This window comes from Alosa sapidissima, chromosome 6, assembly GCF_018492685.1.
Source record: "Alosa sapidissima isolate fAloSap1 chromosome 6, fAloSap1.pri, whole genome shotgun sequence".
NCBI classification, from domain to species: Eukaryota; Metazoa; Chordata; class Actinopteri; order Clupeiformes; family Clupeidae; genus Alosa; species Alosa sapidissima.
The window spans coordinates 23,754,542-23,775,362 of NC_055962.1; positions in this window are offsets into that span (position 1 = coordinate 23,754,542).

The window sequence follows — 20,821 nt, forward strand, 5'->3', positions numbered from 1 at the left end:
GTGCCAAACATATATACCTGACAAACCCCCGGCGGATGGAACAGAGCGGCGCAGCACGACATGAAAACCTTGTGTGTATGCGGGGAAATGTCTCTGCTCCTCAGGGGGAACAAAGTGGAAGAGATTGCGGAACGAGATAAATCTCAAACGGTTACATTTGCTGATAAGGACATACTCGCTCACTCTCCTGTGTTTTTTTTTTCTCACCCTGCGAGTTTTAAGAACAAATCACGTTGGAAAATAAATTCATGGCGGGTTCAACATGCTGTATTTCAAACTGGCACAGGCCTGCACTGCCTCTGGGTCCATCACTTTTTGAATCATGCAAGGCTCTGGCAGGAGCGTCCAACTCCTCCGTGAAACAAATCTCCTTGGGGCCACTGAAGATGAATGTGATGGCATGACAGCTCCAGCAGCCGCTGAATTTCCACAGGGAAAACGGAACGACTATCTGTTAATTTGACAACATTTGAATCACGGGTTGAACATTTATGAATTTAATGGGCATGGATAACTGAGATGTTTAACTCGTAAATCAGCTCTTGCTTAATGGTGAGTTGGTTTGCAGTTTTTACTCATGGATGAGGGATGTTACAGGTTGTTTTACCTCCAGTTTCAGCAAAGGTCACATTGTCTTATTATTATGCTTATCCCGAATGGCATCGCCATGCCAACCTTGGCAGCCCACGTCTGTCAGTCAATTGCCAGCCCTGATCGGTGATTTACATTTATGGTCCTCAATCTTCCATGCAGAGGCATCACTTTGGAAGCCCTCCAATGAGTCATTAATGCATAGCCCAAATCGAATTACAAATTCATGATTACATACTGACACATGATGGGATTCTGCTCAGAGCTACGGCATATGAAATGTTAATCATGCGCAGTTTAAAGAGCGATTACTGTAACACGGACCAGCAATAGCTCAGGGTTAGCGCCTGTTTGCGCATTTGTCTTGGGCGGGTTCATTAGTAATGACAGAGTCGAATCCATCATCCGGCGTTGTCTGCAAACAGTGTGCTAAAACCCCTCCCCGGCACTTAAACCGCCGCTGTGATCACATTACGGTGTTTTGTTAGCTTCGCACGTTGAAGCTAATTTGAAACATCTCCCGCCCGAGAGATGCCATCTCCCTGAAATGAGTGTGACGTGAATGGTTGGCGTTCTCGCTGCCTCACATGTGCACTTTAAAGTCGTTTTTCCAATGTGTAGAGATAGAACATACCAATTTCCTTTCTTCAATAAGATTTAAGTGTATTTACACTATATTGGAATCTTGGCTTGGTTGGGATCGCTCTGTCAACATTCACATATAAACATTTTTCAAGGTGCTCAGTATGTTTATAAGTCTTCTGCTTCTGAATGACTACACATGTTTGGGTATGTCTGCGAGTTTGTGCGTATACAGTATGAATAAGTCTGTGTGTGTGTGTGTGTGTGTGTGTGTGTGTGTTGTCTGTGTGGATATATGTGTGTTTATGGCTGTGTGAGAGAGATGGATTGAGGCACAGTGGTGTGTACATGTGTGTTGTCATTGATATCCAGTGGCGTCCAGCAGGAGGTAATCTTTTGACCCAGCCTCGACTGGAGCCGGCCTCGAGACTGGCAGAGCCCTCTGTGGGATTCCTGTCCCCTCCATTACGGCGTCTGAGATGCCGGGAAAAAAAAGGGCTGCTTATCCCGACCTCTGCCATGCACCGCAGTCAGTCAGACAGACAGACAGACAGACAGACAGACAGTCGGCCAGTCGGCCTTTCCAGAGTGCTGGCACCACCAGGCGGCCCTAACCAGGCCCCTGTCACCAGTCTGTTCTGCGTTACAGAGGACACAGTCCTCCATGCTTTCCCCTGTGGCCTCCTGGAAATGTGCTCTAATTGTGGCCATAAACGAGGCCACTTAGCACAAAGTGAGACCGTAAAGTTATACCCCTGCCAAAGAGAGAGAGAGAGAAAAATAGGCCGACCCACACCAACCTAACCTCTCTTGTCCTCTTACCCTCCATGTGACTGACACCTCTGGCCTTACCCCTCGCTTGGCGCTCAACTTGGCAGTTTACAAATTTCGCCTGGTGACCCTCATTCCGGACCGAGGGCCATCGGCGAACCGCCACAATCTGCAGTTAATCACAACAAAGCGCTTGCTCGGAGACAGCTGCGCCAGTACGCTCAGACACATCCAGCCAAAGGCAATCAGTCACACGCCAGCTCCTGGCTCTCCTCTCACCTCCTCACCGAGCCCAGCCTCACACAGCTCGCCCACTCTCTCTCACCCACTCTCTCTCGTTCTCTCTCTCACCCACTCTCTTTCGTTCTCTCTCACCCACTCTCTTTCGTTCTCTTTCTCACCCACTCTCTCTCGTTTTCTCTCTCACCCACTCTCTCGTTCTCTCTCTCACACACTCTGTCTCTCATTCTCTCTCACACACACACTCTCTCTGTCAGACTATAGGAAGGGCTGCAACCTGACAGAGCGCTTTCTATCAGAATACTGTACAATACTCAGGGCTGACAGCGCAAACACTCCCAGGACCCCATTTCACAGATCGGCAGGTTCAGTATGAAGAATTCATGAGGATCCTCAGCCAATAGGGGACTCCATCCAGAAAAAAATGCCCCTCTGAGTGCCAAGGCCTGAAGAAAAAAAGTCTTTGATATTTGGAGAAAATATGAACATTCACAGTCATATTATTGGTGTTTGGAAGGAAGTTGCAGGACTTAATCAACCGAGGAGCGCTCTCTCCCGTCTAAGGCCGGCAACCTCTCTGTGAGAGATTAGAGCGGGTATTTGGCAGTCGCACCTATGCATGCATTAAGAATGTATATGAAGCCGGTGCGCGAGTGGAGGAGTGTTCCGCACTCTTGGTTCTTTGCGGAGGACTTACAGATGCCTGGAGCTCCACAGTGACTACAAGATATTCAGCTGGCAGCCTCCAATCAACAAGTCCATTTGCATATCCATCCGATTTGCATGGCCAATGTGAGTCGTCTCCCAATGTCGTTTCACAGATGTCTTAACAGATTATCAGAGCTGCATCAAATAGATTTTTCCTTATCCTCTGCCTCTTGAGGTAGCACACTTACAAAATAATGGCCTCGTTATGCCATCATTCATGTTAATACCTTCAGTCAAATTATCTTTATTAATGACACCGAACAAAATGCAAGCCCACAGCATACCATCGCGTGCGTATATAAATGAGACCAGCTCCACAATAATTACCATTGCAAATAAATATTTGTGCTGATTGCAGTTTATTTATCCAGGGCGGAGTTGTCGTGTTTACCCTCTCAGGACCCAACCTGCTAAATTTACGAGGGTCCGGGCAGAACGGAATGAAAACAGTTTTCGAAAATGACATTTTTCCTGAAGTACAGGAAGCCGTTTTTTTTCTCCTTTTTTTTCTTCTCTTTTTTCCGTTTGTCCCCGTGGGACGAGAAGGGTGCTAGGGATCAGTCTGTCTAAATTAGCCTGGACACCAGCGCCGCCAGAAGCCTGCGCTCCCATCGGTGGTGGCCTCTCCTCTCCGATGCGTGTGTGTTTCATCATTAGCATACGGTGGAGCTCCCACTGGGACTTGGCACATCACAGCGGTATCAAGAGGTTGTCCATTACTCCAGTGACCTTTCCTCCTGATCAGTAACTTTGCATACGAACAGGCCATGTATGTCAGCCAGACACCGCTGTATGAATGGCAAGTATTCATCGGGCCCTGAGCGGCGCAGACTAGCAGACTATCTAACTATCGTGGCATCAGAAGTCTTTCAGTTGGGATTGCACAAGGGATTTATACCTTGATGAATACCTGTTTGAATTGTTTGCATAAGCAAAATGTCGGTCAAGTGGATACTCACAAGGACACACAGCTGCAATGCTTCCCTTGGCTGTGCTTTTCTGTAAGGGGAAAGAAACTGGTTGTTTGTGATTGATGTTGGTAGCCATAAGAACCGACATTGGTTCATCCAAACAGACGCAATCACACAGACAGACACACACATACACAGACAGACAGACACACACACACACACACACACTCACACACACACAGAGAGAGAACTGTATAAAAAATAAGAAAGCCCTGTCAAGTATGATGTAATTCCATATTGTCTGCTGAAAACCTGCAGATAAAGCCTACTATTTAATCAAAAGGCTTTTTGATGTGATTTTGTATTCAGAATGTCAATTTTCTCAAAGCTCTTCCCTGGAGAGAATTTTATTTATTTCATAACCCTGTACCCTTTGTCTCTCTCTGCTTGGTAATTTTGATCTGGAGGTAAAAGCATTCTTTTTCTAATTAAGCCTTTGCTCATTGATAACCACAACCTACATATGACAAAGACGGAAAGAAAAGCACATATCCCTTAAACTTAATGAGGAAAGTGACACAGACTGGGTGACTGAGGATTAATATCCCATCGCTCATTAAAATACTGGAGAAAAAGAAAGAGGGTGAAAAAACAGTGCAAGGGTGGAAAAGTTGTCCCTTTATTTATTTATATCCCCTGTTTTTCAGACGGTGGAGCCTTTGATGTTGGTATCAGCTCACACAAGCTGCGGCTAAGCGAAGGAACGAGGGCCTTACAACACATGGAAGTCTCCCATTGTCATCATAATAACTGCCAATTAAGATTTAATCTCATACACCATCACTGGTGCTATCTGAGCCCATCAGGCCTAGATCCTCTTATTCAGTTTGATGGAGGAGATTAGAGGAAAGCTCCTGTTTCCCCACCACTGACAACAGTGCCAGGCGGCATCAGCCACCATTTTCAGCATCAGTCACTCTTTAAGCCTTGACACCGCAGAGCTTATAATATAATTGTCGCAAAAAAAAAAGAAGCCTCAGCTGTCACTGAAAAAAAAAAGTCAGTGTTGCCGCTGCTATGCAACCTTTTATTACACATACACAGCTGCAAACTTTGTGATGCGGTATCGGCGCTCTGCACATTATACTTTCTCACCAGCCGTGTTGCAGTTACCATAGGAAAATCAAAATAATGGGGGCTGTGTAAAGCCTAGCGATCACCTTTTTTCTGTTTGTTTGTGTGTGCCTGCTAATAATGAGTCCTTTGGAGAAGTTTCTCGGTCGGGGTTTACAGTAAAAGTCCCTATTACTCTCAGATGTAATTTATTGCAGGAGAAATCTGTCGAGGTTGTGGACTCATCGAGATGCCCCCTGGCTCGGGTCTGGAGATTGGACGTCTGTAGCTTGTGGCGCGCACTTCTTTTTTTGTATTTGTGGATGCCGTGTCGTGTGTAACTCAGCAGCGAACCAAATCTCTCTAATGATCACGGGATGTAAACCACTAATGCACAAACTCTCCCAGGGAGTCCCCGACTCTCCTCTGAGCCCATATAAGCACAAGCCATGCACTCATTATTTTATATTAGACTGGGGATGATGCCACAGTTTCCAGCCTCAAAAAACGCTTGCTTCACTCCTGAACATGTGGAACGATTGGCGCGGTGTGGGTGTGGGTGAGCAGCGCCTCCCTGCCAGCTCTCTGCTTGACCGTCAGCAAACACAGCGAGCGAGAACCCACTGTACTGTTGCCGCCGGAAGTTTTTCAGCTATCCTCTGGCTCACTGTCGGAAACGTCTGGGAGAGCCATTTTCGAGGGAGAGTTACAGGTAAAGAGGGGTGAGGCACGGGACACTGGCCCCTGGAAGCCGTAAAGCAGGGGGTCACACTGACTTCTCCGCGACCCTGTGGCCCAGAACTTTTAAGTGCCATTGACAGTAATCCCGCATTTGTCTTGGGTTTCCTCCGCTGCTGTGAAGCGAGTGAGCGAGAGGGGGTCAGGTTGAGAGGAGACAGTGCAGGCCTGGGGTCGGACAATCCACCAGAGGGATTCGGGTTCGCGGCCCGATGTCAAACATGGCACTTAGTCCATTTTGAGTCCTAAGAAGTTCATTTTTTTTATGAACGCGTCTGAAAGTAAATATCCGGCCCCCTCTGACATCAGAGGTGAAATATGTAAGGAGAAGGAAGGAGGAGGAGAGAGAGAGAGAGAGAGGAGCCCATCTGCTGGCTGGATGAATAATGTACGAAAGGAGAGTGTGGGAGAGCGCATGGTGCTGCCTAATCAGTCAGGTGAGAGTGGGGCGCCGGCAGGACTCCTTGGCGAGTTCTAACATCTGTTGGGCGGTGCTGAGAAGGGGAGGTGGGGTGGTTGTGGGGGGGTGGGGGTAAGGCGGCTTCCCAGCTGCTTCTCCTCGTCGCGTTTTTCTGGAGTCTCTACACCACCTCTCCTTCATCTTTACATACACCCCCCACCCACACACACACACACACACACACACACACACACACACACACACACACACACACACACAGTCATACACACCACCAGGCTTATTCCTCCCCATCTACCCAGCGAACACCCCCCACTGCCTCCCGACAGGAGAGAAAACAGAATTAGTCAAATCAGGACCCGACGCTGATGAGGAAAAACACAGATCCATTTCCCACGCAGCTGCTGGCTCAGTCAACAGCGGCGGCGGCCGAGGCCTCTGCCCAGAACAAAGCCGCCGCTCTCTCTCCTCTCCTGACTCGGCTCGGCCCGGCCGGCTCGGGTTTCGTCTGGCCATGGCTGGCGTGCGGCAGAGCGAGTCTCCACCCTGAGCGGCTCGGCTTTCGTCCCCGCCACCACCTCGCTTGCTCCTCTCCTCCCAGCGTGTCGGGCCGACGGATCGGGTTCCCTCTCCACCCTTTCTCTCTCCCTCTCTCCCTCTCTCTCTCGCTTGCGCACGTGGCCAGCGACACACAATGCGGCGACAAATAGAGGCTGATTAGTTCCTTCCGTAGAGAGCCAAGTCTAATCCCTGAGAAAACAGCCTGTCTTCACCAGACACAGGCTCTGCTTTGGGGTTGCGAGAGGCCAGCCGGTGGAATGGTAATACTCAGGGCGGCCGCGTTGCAAAGGCCACCACACCGTCACGGAAACAAATGCTGATGAGGTGCCCTCGGTCAGGCGCGTAATTTTCCCGGGGGGGGGGGGGGGGTTGACACTGGCGCGCTAATTGCGCTTGAAATAATAATTCCGCTCCGACAAGAGGTTCAGACTGACGCACTTTGCTTTTTTTGTTGTCTGGCCTTTCATTTCAGTCTCATTGTGCCGCCAATTTGTGCATCACAGCCTGTGCTTTCTGCAAAATGCCCAAATGGTCATATCAAATTAGTTAAAAGCTGTGTATCACACCAAACACGGTGCATTGCCCGTTAAAGTAACATGATTTAGTTAGTGAGTTACTTTTCTGCCTAGAAGAAAAACAACTTCTGAAAGTGTTGTTTGAGTGCTTCAGAGTGGCACATGTCCACCACTTTTGTGCAGGCCCAACTGATCTAGAGCATGTCAATAACCTGACATTGTAGTCCATGTAACACAACACACACATAGAGGACCCTTTACGCTGTGAGTGATACTCCAATCAAATAGCCCCACTTCCACTCCCTCCGCCATCCCAACCTTTATCCAACCCCATACTTTTGGCCCGGCAAGAGACACTGCACAGGCCGAAGGAAATGGACGGTTAGTGGCGCAATCAGCGGCTCCCTGACGGATTGGCCCATCAGCCACTGTGGCTTCTGTGCCTGTTTTGGCCTTGAACATGCTCACTTCTGTCTCTCTCTCTCTCTCTCTCTCTCTCTCTCTCTCTCTCTCTCTCTCTCTCTCTCTGGGTGTCCTTGGAGCACCCTAGGGTCTCATTAAAGCGCCTCCGTTGTTTATGTGAAGCACAACCCAAACAAAGGAAGGAAGACAAGGAAAACGCCAAGCTCTTCCTTCAGTGGACGGTTTCCCATGTCCAGCACATCACCGGAGTTAACTCACTTGGAGTCTTATCTGCTCCTATCGCTCTCTTCTTTCTTCTTCTTCTCTCTCTCTCTCTCTCTCTCTCTCTCTCTCTCTCTCTCAATTCAATTCAATTCAAGATAGCTTTATTGGCATGACAAATATTTCTTTGCATTGCCAAAGCAGGACATCAAACAATACAATACTATACTCTCTCTCTCTCTCTCTCTCTCTTTCTCTTTTCTCATTCCCTTTGTCTCTCCTCAGCTCCCTCAGTATGCTGTGTGCTGGACCTGCTGTGCCTGCTAGTGAAAGAGCGAGCTGCTCGGCCTTTTATAGCCATGAGTCCACATGATCAGGAACAGATTTGCGTCTTGTTGCCATGTAATCCTACTCGCAACACACACACACACACACACACACACACACACACACACACACACACACACACACACACCAGGCCTTCTTTTGCGTGGGAGGTCTTGTTTTCTCACATGGCCCTTTTATAAGGAGAGCCTACAAAAACGAAGGTGATGTCATATTCGAAATGGTATCGCCATTAGGCGTGATTAGGCATGAGCCCCTAAACCGCGTTTCATTTCAAAAATAGATTCCATTACAGCGAGGCCAAAGCTCTCATTTGACTATAAAGAAAAGAAAATACGATGATCATCACTTAGGGAAAAATGATAGGGAATGCTGTTCTAGCTTGTAAAATTGCACACTTTTTTCTAAATCTGTGCCTCTCTAATAGCATACATAGGCAAAAACCTGCCCTGTGAACATGTCACTGGATGATCTGCGGAAAAATGGCCCGCTGATTGTAATAACCAGTCTCGGAGGCTGTAGGGAGAAGTTGCATAAATGAGGCATAAATGAGACCATTGTCGCCTTCTGATAAGCATCATGCTCACAAAGCAGCCACAGATTATTCCCTTTTCACAGCATTGCACAGAATGACTATATACGGCATGCTAACCACAGAGAGCATTCAAATCTGACTTCTGCCTTCATACTTTGGTATACATTATTCTCTCTCTCTCTCTCTCTCTCTCTTTCTTGCCGGCTAGCTCCGCATACAGCTCTGCAGACACACCAGTGAGCAGTCTCCTTACCATGATATCTCATGTTCACACATATGTAAAACCACAAACACTCATAAAATGTGTGTGGTAAGCAAAATCTCTGAAAAAGGCTTTTAGAAAGAGTAATATGAGTCATATACTAAAGGGCAATGAGTATTACTTTCTTTTCTGTAATGGCAACAAATGGCTAATCCCCACCCCCTACCCCACCACACCCCATTTATCTGTCCCAGGGCTTAACGTTTTTTCTCCCTGCCTTGCCCCACCTTACCTCAGTTACTCCCTGCACACTTGGGTTTTTTGTGCATACTGTCCTCCTCCAGGTCTTACTTAGGGGCCGTTTATACGAGAACGATTGCGAAGGAAGACGACAAAATATTTTATCATAAGGGCCTTTCGTTTACACGGCGACCCCGCCATCGGGGCTTGAAGACGCAAACATTTGAAGACTCCTTCCAGAGTGTAGAGTTTTGAAGACGACCCGGGTTGCGTCTCCGTCTAAACGGCTAAACCAAAGATCCTTGATTACCTCTCTGGCTAAACTGTCAAATTAGAATGTCTGCACGTGACGTACCGGGGTTCTATCACACCACCACCCAGCGGTCTAGAATGCATATCCAATCAAATATCACATACTCTTGCGTCTTCATATAAACAAAGATTTCCCCCTGGGAATGCTCGTCTAAACGTGAATAAAAAAATTAAGACGAGACGCCACTTCTGCGTCTTCTCTTTTCATCGTCACCGTATAAACGTAATACTTAGTAGGCGTCCCAACAGTTGGACTCATGGTGGTGGTGGAAGGACGGGTGTGGAAGGGGTGTGTGTGTCTGTGTGGGCGTGTGTGTGTGCGTGTGTGTGCGTGTGTGTGTGCGTGTGTGTGTGTGCGTGTGGGTGTGTGTGTGGGTGTGTGCGTGGGTGTGTGTTGTGGTGGTGGGGTGGGGGGAACGGCAGCCAGGAGAACTTGGCCATAAACCTGTCATCCTCACATCACACAGAGGGGGCTGGTGACGACGCCGGACGCCACTGATTTACCGGACCCCCGAGTGCCCACTCCTTCACAGCCCCCGAGAGTTACGGCACGGCAGGTATGATATTTATTTAGGTGTGATATTAATCACCTATTAACCTCATCCGTTTCACAAAACCCGGGCGGGTGAAGGAGCACATTTGTATGCTCCCGGCACACATACACACACACAAGCACACGCACGCACACTCTGCTTTGCTGTCTTGTTGAAAGGGTTGGCGAGAAGGAAAACATGCGAAGGCTACTTGTGTTTGAGAGAGGAGCATGGAAGCAATTACCAGTGTGAGAGCAGCTGGGATAGGGCCAGAGGCCCGAGACATCAATCAGCATTACTGCCCCTCAACACACAACTCATATCACCTAGCGCCCCCCAGTGGTCATGCACACAACCTGGTGAGGTTGTAGCATACTGATATTTGTTTTTATACTCATGAGATTCAACATTTTTGACAAGGTCGACTGAAATGTGGGCTCTTTCATTGAACACACAGTTGATGGGGGAAATGTGTGTGTGTGTGTGTGTGATTGTTTGTATATGCATGTACAACATGGTCAACCATAATGTGGGAGAAAAATATTTTATTTTTTGATCTTGTATAATGGGCCTAACTGTGATTGTTTTTCATAAATAGAGATATTCTGTCTGCAACAAAAGCTGAGTGACTGGTGAGATTGCGTAATGCGTTTGATAGGGAAACACACCTCACTGTGAGATGACGTGCCAGCAATCACATCCAGACAGCTGGGCGATGTTGGCTGGACTCTCATTGCCATGGTTTCTCTCGCTGTTCCTGTGCAGACTGTTCTCAGCAACCAATTATTCTGCCGTCTGCCCAAATAACTAACAGCTAACAGTCTCTCCATTTATCCACATCAGTGGGTGTTTGTTGAGTGATGTTTCAATCATACAATCAAAGGGAATCAAGGTCATTGACAAAAGCTCCTACATCCTCTCGGAAACCAATGTCATGTTGAAATTCTCTGATTTTGTTCATGTAACAACCAAAGTTGTATCTAGACAAAGTAAACCCAGTAGCCTACATTGTTTATTTTCTCTTGAAAAACAACATGCAGCAAAATACAGTAGCAAGTCACAACATCAAACATGATGTCACAACTCCTTTCATCTCTCTAGACAAATAGGTGATCTCATTCAGCTGATGAATTGGTGAAATTGAATGTGCTGTTGTGTCAGTTGCTGTCAAAAGCACTCGTCCTTAAAATTCCCCTGCTTATTATTTTATTTCCTAATAAATGTCCATGCTGCCGTACAGTGATTGTGTCATGAAAACCACTCAGATATTACGAGATCCATGCTAATTGGAACGGTGGTCCTTCATTGACCCATTCTCTTCCCTCATCTGTTTTGGAAAGAGAATTCTAGAAGGTATGTTGCCACGGTACCATTTGAGCTCCACAAGCATCTGTTTCTTTTTCACACCTGCCTGAGTCTAGCTTCGGGCTGCCTTCTGCCACAGTGTGCTGGGCTTCCTGTATATACTGGCAGCCTCTCCCATCGTCAACACATACCATTCCCTTGCATTGTCATTACATTTGTTATTTAGCCAAAGAAACACTGTACTCTTTCCTCCTCCTCTGGGCATATACATCTATCAGATGACTTGATAGTAAAGGAAGGCGTGGTAATGGTTTTGACTGGGTTATTGGCGTGTTTATTAATTTAGTTAATTTTGCAGATGTGAACATTTTTATTGCCATTATTAATACACCAAGGACTTGTTGTCTATTTATACACTTATAGGGTTTTGGGAAGGAGGCTAAAGTCAATATAGCAATGTATACAACGCTTTGCGGCTGCTTTTGAGTTGCTGAGTTGATGATGGGTGCGATAGCCTGTAAATGCTGTCAAACCCCTTGAAGGTTTCGTAGGCATTTAAGTGGCATTTCAATAGAAGAGGGAGTACAGATATTGGCTTTATTTTGTTCGCTGTATGCTTGAAATGCTGGTACATGCGTCACAACTGTGTATGTGTGTGTGTGTGTGTGAGAAAGAGAGAGAGAGAGAGAGAGAGAGTAAACTCAAAGCTAGCATCCAAAGCCCTCAAACCCAGCAGGTCTAAACAAACATCAAAGATGCAAAAGGTGTCATAAAGCGCACATGATGATATTTATTTATTATTTACCTCATGCAGTATTAATCAAATTCATATATTTTCCTTTACTCTGACTAGATACTCCTAAAGGACGGCATCCACGGATTTCCCTGTAACACCATAAGGATTATATGGATTTGACATAACAATACGGATTCATCCCAAACCCAGCAATAATCTGGGTTGGAAGTGACTTGAAAATAGAGAACTATCTCTCTGGTGCCTACCACTTCCTCAGAGGGTCTGTTTTGCCCAATCAACCTCTTCAGCTGTGCCACTGTGCACTTGAGAGGCTAATTCGCTGATCCGTGTACACACATCTCTGCTCCCTTTTAAGCTTCTGTTCACCCCCAGTCTCCTCCGCAATTACCCGATGCTAAGGAGTACCATGTTGAGAAATGAACGTTCTAAAGAATATCTGGGTTCATTGAATTCAACATAGAATTTTAGAACCTTCAATTGTTGCGGAACTTAGAATGTTCAAAAACCTACACCTTTAAGGGTTAGAAACCACCTGAAATGAGAGCATTGGACATGGCGGTGGGGAGGAAGCTAGCTGCTTACCTTAAGAGAAACCACCTGAAATGAGAGCATTGGACATGGTGAGCATGGCGGTGGAGAGGAAGCTAGCTGCTTGCCGTGTAATTAATTCTGTTGTTCTTTACCTGGGCGGTAAATAAATGCCTGTTGGCACTGGCTCCTTGCAGCGTTGCGTTGCTGGGAGGCTCCGATCCCAGTCAATGAAAGAACACATCTGTCTTGCCGGGTTCCATCAGGGCCCCCAGCGGGGGCACTGCGTGCGGCGAGCAGGAGGTGACTGCTGACGCCGCGTTTTCGGTGTTGTTCTTGTTTTCAAGACTGTCAGCCGACGTCAGCGCCAGTAAAAGCCTATTTTGCGCAACACGTCTGACTCGTAAGTGTGACTCAAGGTTAACACTGCCACCCCTACACAGTAACACAGAAACATGGAAGAGCCCCCAAATGACTACAAGCTGGGTGGCATCCACTAGCCATCATGTTGCTTGCCTCAGAGGTTGTTGGCTTGTTTATTCAGGTCAGAGGTCTGATGAATCTTGGATGTTACAGTGGTTGTATTAAAGAAGGAATTTGGTTTGGATATAGGACTCCCAATGGTTAACTGTCAGAGAGCAGATTGACTCTAATCTAACAATTTACAATATTCTAGATGATTGGATGTAGGGTATTTTCAACTGAATCTTTGATTTTAACTCATAAAGAAAATACAAAAATATCATAAAGAAGTGCTATTACATTGAATATGTAAATATTATTTACACTGAGATTCCAGAAACATCTGTGCGTTTCTTTATGAATGATTCATTGAACTGTGAAGATTTCCTGAGAGCTATTTTGAGCAAGGATTTTTCACTGTGTTAATACCTGCCCTGATCTTGGAGAAGGTTCACAGTACAGTCCTCAAGTGGTTTGAACAATGATTTCAGCTCATGGCTTCCTACAGTAGCTCCTCTCTGGTTAGACATTGGGATAGTGGTTATAGTACAGTAGAACTCAGTTCAACTAGCCCAGAATTCCTTTTAATATTATAAAAACAACTGTAAGCTCCACAAATGGGAAATTTCTTTCCAGGTGTACTAGTTAGCATGTTTATGTATGCTACCTGGTTTTGTGTCAAAGGATTTCTTTTATTGGAGTCACACAATTAAATACAATTTGTCTTGCCAGCCAGGGGCATCAGAATACTTATATAATTGTTCATCCTTGGATTAAGGTCAGGATAGACACAAGGCAATGCTGTGTAATATCTACAGCCCAGAGCTGCTGCCAGAGGTAACACCTAACTGTAAATAGTCAGAAAGTATTTTGTCATTTTTTGTGAGCTGGTGTCCCCACAGATCAGATAATGGTGTGTCACTGTAACAAAACCATAAATAAATGTTTCTTTTCTGAAAGGCTAGCGTCCACAAATCTTCTACACATTAATGAATTCATTTCTCTGTTGCATATCATTTCTCTTTTTCTGTTGCTGTTTTAATGAAAGGCAAGTGTTTGATACTACAGGATGCCTTATGCATGCATAATAAGGCATCTAAAGACTGACAGTGGCTCTTGCTCCTTACGAAGCCCCACAAGGAATGGGTGGGCATAACAGAGGAGCTGTAAGATTACTCACTTGTATGCAGAGCATTAAACAGCAGGGGGTCATCAGAAAATGTGTGCAATATCCATAACATCAATGTTTCATGCCCTTCGATTTCATGACCTTCAAAGGAATTTTCAAATATGGTTATTCGGTTTGGTAGTAAATGTTTGTGTGAATAAATGTGTGTGTGTGTGTGTGTGTGTGTGTGTGAGTGAGAGAGAGAGAGAGAGAGCGAGAGCGAGAAAGCTTGCTTGCATGGCTGCGATAAGAGGATGCTTGTGCATACAGTTGACTGAGTGTTACCTTCAATCCAGAGAGCCCAGTCTCCTCTAGATGGGCACCTGTCTCTCAGACTGTACAGTAGTTTGTCCTTGAAATATGTGGACTCCTCCGAGATGATGTGTGTGTGTGTTGAGAAAATCAACTTCAGATGCTTACAGCGGTGTGACAGCATGAAGTTACATGCTGCCAGGATTAGGAGAGCTGGCTTATAATGTTCAAAGATCTGTATTACATCAAACGATGGTCAGTATTGCTGATTGGTGTTTACTGAAATAATTGAAGTATAACTGCGGTAGCCTCATCCATATTTTGAAAGCGCACTATGCAGATGTAACACAATGAATGCATAATGAATTAGTTTAAATGTCCACTTTAGTTCTTAAGGTGGTATGAAGTGGCTTGCCCTGTTTAATGAATATTAATGAATACAGTCTTTTGTTATCTCATATCACATAATGTATGGCACAGTTTATACCCCCAATAATGTAAGTGAATATTCATAGGCATTACTATAATATTAACCAGGGGTATAAGGGGAGGTATAAGGGAATAATCAGGTTGTCAGGATTTTGAGAGTTCCCTTCAGCCAGTTAGCAACCACGTTGGTTGCCACCTTTAAATATGGGGTCCGGCATGTGCTCACTTCCGGCCACAATTTCACAAACAAGCCAGTTACAGGAGGCGCCACATTACTGGAGGACTCAAAAGTATGTTCTGTGTGGATTGGCAGGTTTCCAGTTGGGAGGATCAGCCAATCCATTTGTGGCCATCTGTGATGTGGCACTTAATTGGCTTGTTTGTCAAAAATGTGGCCAGAAGTGAGCAAATATATTTTTGCCTGAAGTAGCTAGCCTAGCACTAGCACGGGCCATTGAAATGAATGGATTTGGTAGATCCTCCCTCTCTCCAGTTCAACATAATACCTCCATGGTAATAACTGTCTCAGTTGTATTCCTCAAAGTGCTTCACTGTGGATTTATTTTAGTCTGCAATGCACCACTCCAGCCATTTCAGCCAAACTTTGTATAAAATCCATGAACTGTGAAAAACTGTAATTTCTCGAAGATTTGTGTGAACAGCTCGCAATGTCCCCAAGAATGAGTATGAGTACCAGGTACACACATTCACACAGAGTCTAATTCTGTCCATTCAAAGTCAAAGAGCTACAAACCTGCTCTAAAAGAAAACTCTGAACACAATTAAACACTGGAACCAAAGCACTGCAGGGGATCAGCTACTTCTAGGACTTTCTATAGCAATGCATATTAATAAGATCCTGTTCTCCTCCAAGCAAGGGATGTACCTTACTGAAACAAGAAAAATTGCATAGAGAGCACTGTGGAGAGTTTTCTGTCTTTTTTTGTTGCTTTGCCTTCTCTTGCATGCGCAGGTCTACAAGCTCTTTTCCTTCTGCTCTCATCACGCTGTGACTCTGCTTCCTCCATCTGTATTCCACATGTGTAGTCCCTTGCTCGCTATGATTATATTGCTGTGCAGGGGAGGTAAGTGCCTGTCTGCAGGTATCACTGGCTCCCCTGGGTCCTTCCCCAGACTAGAGACAAGCCGTAGCTTCTCATACGAAGCCTCCGAGGACCTCTCTCTCTCTCTCCCTCTCTCTCCAGCATGAAAGAGGTGAAAGAGAGGCTCTCATTCTCTCTCTCTCCCTCTCTCTCTCCCTCTCTCTCCAGCATGAAAGAGGTGAAAGAGAGGCTCTCATTCTCTCTCTCTCCCTCTTGCTCTTTCCCTCTTCCTGTTTTTCCCTTAATGTCTCTGCACCTTGTCTAGCTCCTCTCTCCCCTCTCTCTCCTCTCGCGTTCTCTCTTCCTCTCCTGTCCTTCTACCTCCCTCCATTCTCTGGTGCTCTTGTTCCTTCTGTCCCCCCTTTTCTCCCTCGCTCTTGCTCTCCGGTGCTCTTGTCCTTTCCTCCCTTTTCTCTGCCCTTCATCCCCATCCCATCCCACACCCCCCACACACTCTCCCAGAGAACACTTCAGGTAGAGTCTGTGCAATAAAACCCGAGCCGCCAAGTGCACGCCGTTCGTCTGGATTATTGCACACACGAGGCACAATGACTCTGTGCCTTTGCTTGTGTCCACACAAGATAATCACACGGAGCTATAAACGGACATGTTTAGAGCCACAATGATAAAGAAGGGCCCTTATAGGCCACTCTGAAAATACACCCTGTTTTCACTCTAGTCAGGGGGCAGACAGCTGCAGCTCCCAGGCATGGACGGATTATGAACTTTCGGGCCCCTGGGCCCAGATGTCTTAAGGGCCCCACACTAATTGTCACATATGTGGGAGGGGGGTTTGGGGGTCCTCCCCCAGAACATTTTAATTTGTTTGATGTGATTTCCTGTATTCTGGTGCATTTTTGGGGATGGCCAATTTTAATTCAATCAGATTCATAGCCTACATCCTGATTTGTTGATATTGAGGCAATGATTCCATGCAAAGGCTTGGGCTTCAGGGCCCCCTGACCCCTTGGGCCTGGGCCCAGTAGGCCCGTGCAGTAATCCATCCCTGCTCCCAGGCCATGTAATTGGTGATCGCGCCACAAGAGAACCTTAGAAAGGGCAAGGAAACTGGCAGATAGATGTCCTTTATAATACAGTTTAATTAGCTTCCTCATTATATGGTGGCGTCAACAAAGCTCTTCAGCAGTCCAGGCATATCTGATTTAATTGAGGGACACGGTTGCTTCTTTTCAACCCACGGAGTTGCCACTGCATGAATAATAATGCAATAAGGCATAACCTCATTCTTCCTGATTAATATTTACAGGGATAATTTCACACTGACCTTTGGTGTGATACAATGGATTGGAGCTGTTCCCTTCTGTAGGAGTAGATTTCCAAAGACTCCCACCCGTGGGCTTCGTTCTTTCTTTCTTTCTCTCTTTTGTTGTTTTATTTTCTCCATCAGACGGTGTAGAAGGTGTTCTCCATGGTGTACCTGTACAAGCCTCTGTAACGTTGAAGAAGTGCCCAGCACCCACAAAGCCTTTCTTTGAGCTTCTCCTTTGGTTGCATCAACTATGTATGCCATCGATCTGGCTGAAGAGCTGCCCGTACCACACCCTGAGGCCCATAAGGCATTGTTTATTTAGTTTGTTTGTTTGTGCCTAGGTTTCTTGGGTTTGTTGTTGATGTTGACACTCTCCCCCCCCACCCCACCCCACCTCCTCACCCAGCCCCCCAGGGCCGTTTCAAGGAATTTGGGGGCCCCAAGCAAAATGGACATGGAGAGCCCCCCCCCCCCCCCAGTTTAAGTTCACCCACAGTTTATATAAATACAAAATGTTGACAGTGCAAATACTGCAGTTGCATATATATACTGTGCATTAGTTTTGAACATTTTGAACATTTGCAAAAACACCACCGTACCATAAGATCCAATATAAATGTAAAAAAGTGCACAATAACTAAAGCCAACATACTTAAACACACACACACACACTCACATTAACATTTTTCAGTTCTCACAAAGTGAGAAAATAAAACACTGACATCTTATGCAGAAAAAGGATGCATTGTTCAAACTATAAAGAGTGCAGGTTGTATAGCAATTTAAAAATCGAACATAAATACAAGTAAACACACACACATACACACACAGGATTAACCTTTCAGGCCATCTTCATCAGTGGAGGTATCCTTAGGAAGAGCCTGAGGGCTGAGAAATTTAAGCAAAGCACCTTGAGGGAGAAAGAAAAGATATGTTAGCATTTCCATATTTTGATATTTAGAAGGGATGCAGCTGCTTTCACAACTACCAATGCTTACTGTAAAAACATCCCAAGCTAATGTTATACATTGACCTAGGCCCAGTGGTGTAGTGGGGATTTTTAAAGTGGGGGGACGCTATTTTAATGACGTCATTGCAAAAACTGTCACACTCGCACCTCCACATACATCGGTGCGTAAATCCAAGGCCAAATTGTTACCAGCTTTCATGAACATGAAACCGATTTAAAAAAAACAAACAAACAATGACATGGATTAGATTCAAAATGTAGACTAATGTCTTCACCCAAACTACACTTTTCCACTAAAGTCTATGAATTTTCATTTTGTTGTATCATACAATAAACAGACAAACCATAATGTTCAGTAGCCTATGTAATCTAGCATAGTCTAATCTCCTTGACGCATAACATGCGGCATGGCTTCATTCATTACCACACGTAAACGATGGCAATAGCAATAGCACAAGCAGGATTCACACGCATATTCAACACGCATGTGGGCATGTAGCTCAGTTTGAGGGGGCATCATATGAATGTCATTGTGAATGATTAAAATGCAGAGGTGCACAGTCAATAAAATAAAACATTTGATAAAAAAAATAACAGAAAGGCATTGGGCAGGCAAGTGCCAGTCATTGTGAAAAGTTTTTGTTTGGATGAAAGTAGCTGCACCAATCGTACGTTTTTCCTAAAGTTGTTCAGGTTCACCATTGGGTCATTACTTATAGTTATTGGAGCTCCCTCGATAAAAATCACTCGTATTACTCACACATGCTTATCGTGTCGTTTTGACCACTGGATTAACCTACCTGCTTTCTGCAAAACACAAATGAAGGGCCATGAAGACGTTTGCTAGATTCGGATACAGGCAGCTGTATATTCTATGTTTTTCTAACGACTTTCTCGCTACTTTCGGGTAATGCGGACAGTATGTAACCATATTCCGTCCGTTCGGGAAAAAAAAGTTGCGCTACATGTTCTAGTTTGTTACAAGCAGCATGGGCCGTCAGGCAGGTAGTTAACATAAACATTTTTTGCTAGGCTAGCCTTCCTGCTGCGACATTACACCATTTGTACAAGACAAGTAGAGCTATTTTATCCAGTGTAATTTATCACTTACCACTATCTTGTTTTTTCTTGTCATCCTCTTCCTTTCTCTTCTGGCCTCCAGACGCATAACTCCGCTTCATTATGACTGCCGAGGTTTTATATTTTCGCGGCAGCAGCAGAGACCACAAACCTGGCTGGCTGGCTGGCTGCTGTCAGCGACTACTGAGATGGGCCCCCTTGAGGGGGATCCGGGTATTGCCGGTAACAGTGTCGTTGCACTTTACTGCTACAAATTAAAACTTTTCCTCAGGCTCGTTCTCATCCCTCTACCAGTGAAAGACAAGCAGTCAATAGTGGGCCGTCAGCAATGTTTTCATTGAAATGAGAGTGAAAGCAATCCTATACGAAACATGGCAAAAGGGATGAGAGGATGGGCAAGCAGACGGGTCGGGTACACACAGAGACAGCAAATGAATCCGTCTTTCAGGGTTTGTTATGTGTACAGTAGTGTGTGGGGGGAAAGAAGGAGTGCTTACTTTAGGAGGATTGGTGTTATATCCAAAGCAGCATAACAGGCACAGAAAGAAACAGAGCATCCTTTATTGATCCTTCACTGGAAGAACTAAGGGTCTCAATGCTGCACTGCCATAGCAGCTCCATACAGATTTCACCCTAGAGGGGAGAGAGAGAGAGAGAGAGAGAGAGAGAGAGAGAGAGAAGGTAAAAACATCCTTGCTGTAATAAAGCTATCGTGCCCCCCCCCCTCCACCCCCCATTCACCATTCAGCTGTTTAAATGCTCCTTATCTTAAATAAAGGGCCAAAGGCCTTGAAAATGTAGCGGCAAGATCATCGCTGCTTATTTTTCCTTCCCATTCAACATCAATTACCGGCCAGCGAGGGACTGGAGCAGTGGCCGTGGGAGACATAAATTGTGAATGGGAAAGAGAGCAGGGTGCGCCAGACGCTTGGAGGGGGTCAGTGGGAGGGGATGGGGGGCTAGCTGAGGATAAGTCATGTTTGCATTTGTGAAAAGAAATGATCTCGGAAAAAGTGATGAATGCAAATGAGTTTTAATCATAAAAAAGCAAGACAGTCTCATTTCATTAAAGAGGCAGAGTCATCCTACACATATAAAGGTCCTCCACGCTACACCGGTCTACATCATTCTGTCAGAGACTGTCGGTAAAATGCCCTGCCTCCATGTGCAATCGCTCTTAGAAACAGACATGGCAGACTGTTAATTACAATGGCTCCAGTGAAAATTACTTTATTGATTTGCATTGCCCTGCTCTCAGCAAGAGTAAATGCAAACTGAGTTAGCAAGAAAAAAAGTTGCTGTTGGAAAGATAGACAGATAGATACATAAACAGATAGAGAAAATAGACAAATAAACCAGCAATCAACAGTAAGCTATATATGCCTGCATAGACAGATAGTACATGTAGATTGAACCTCTGCTCGATCATTATATACTATTTTAATATGATCAATTCATGAAAAATCCTGAATCTATTGATTGCTATCACAGCATTGGCAAATGAACATTAAAGAATATGAAGCAATGACAGCATGCTTGACACCCCCCTATCTCCTGT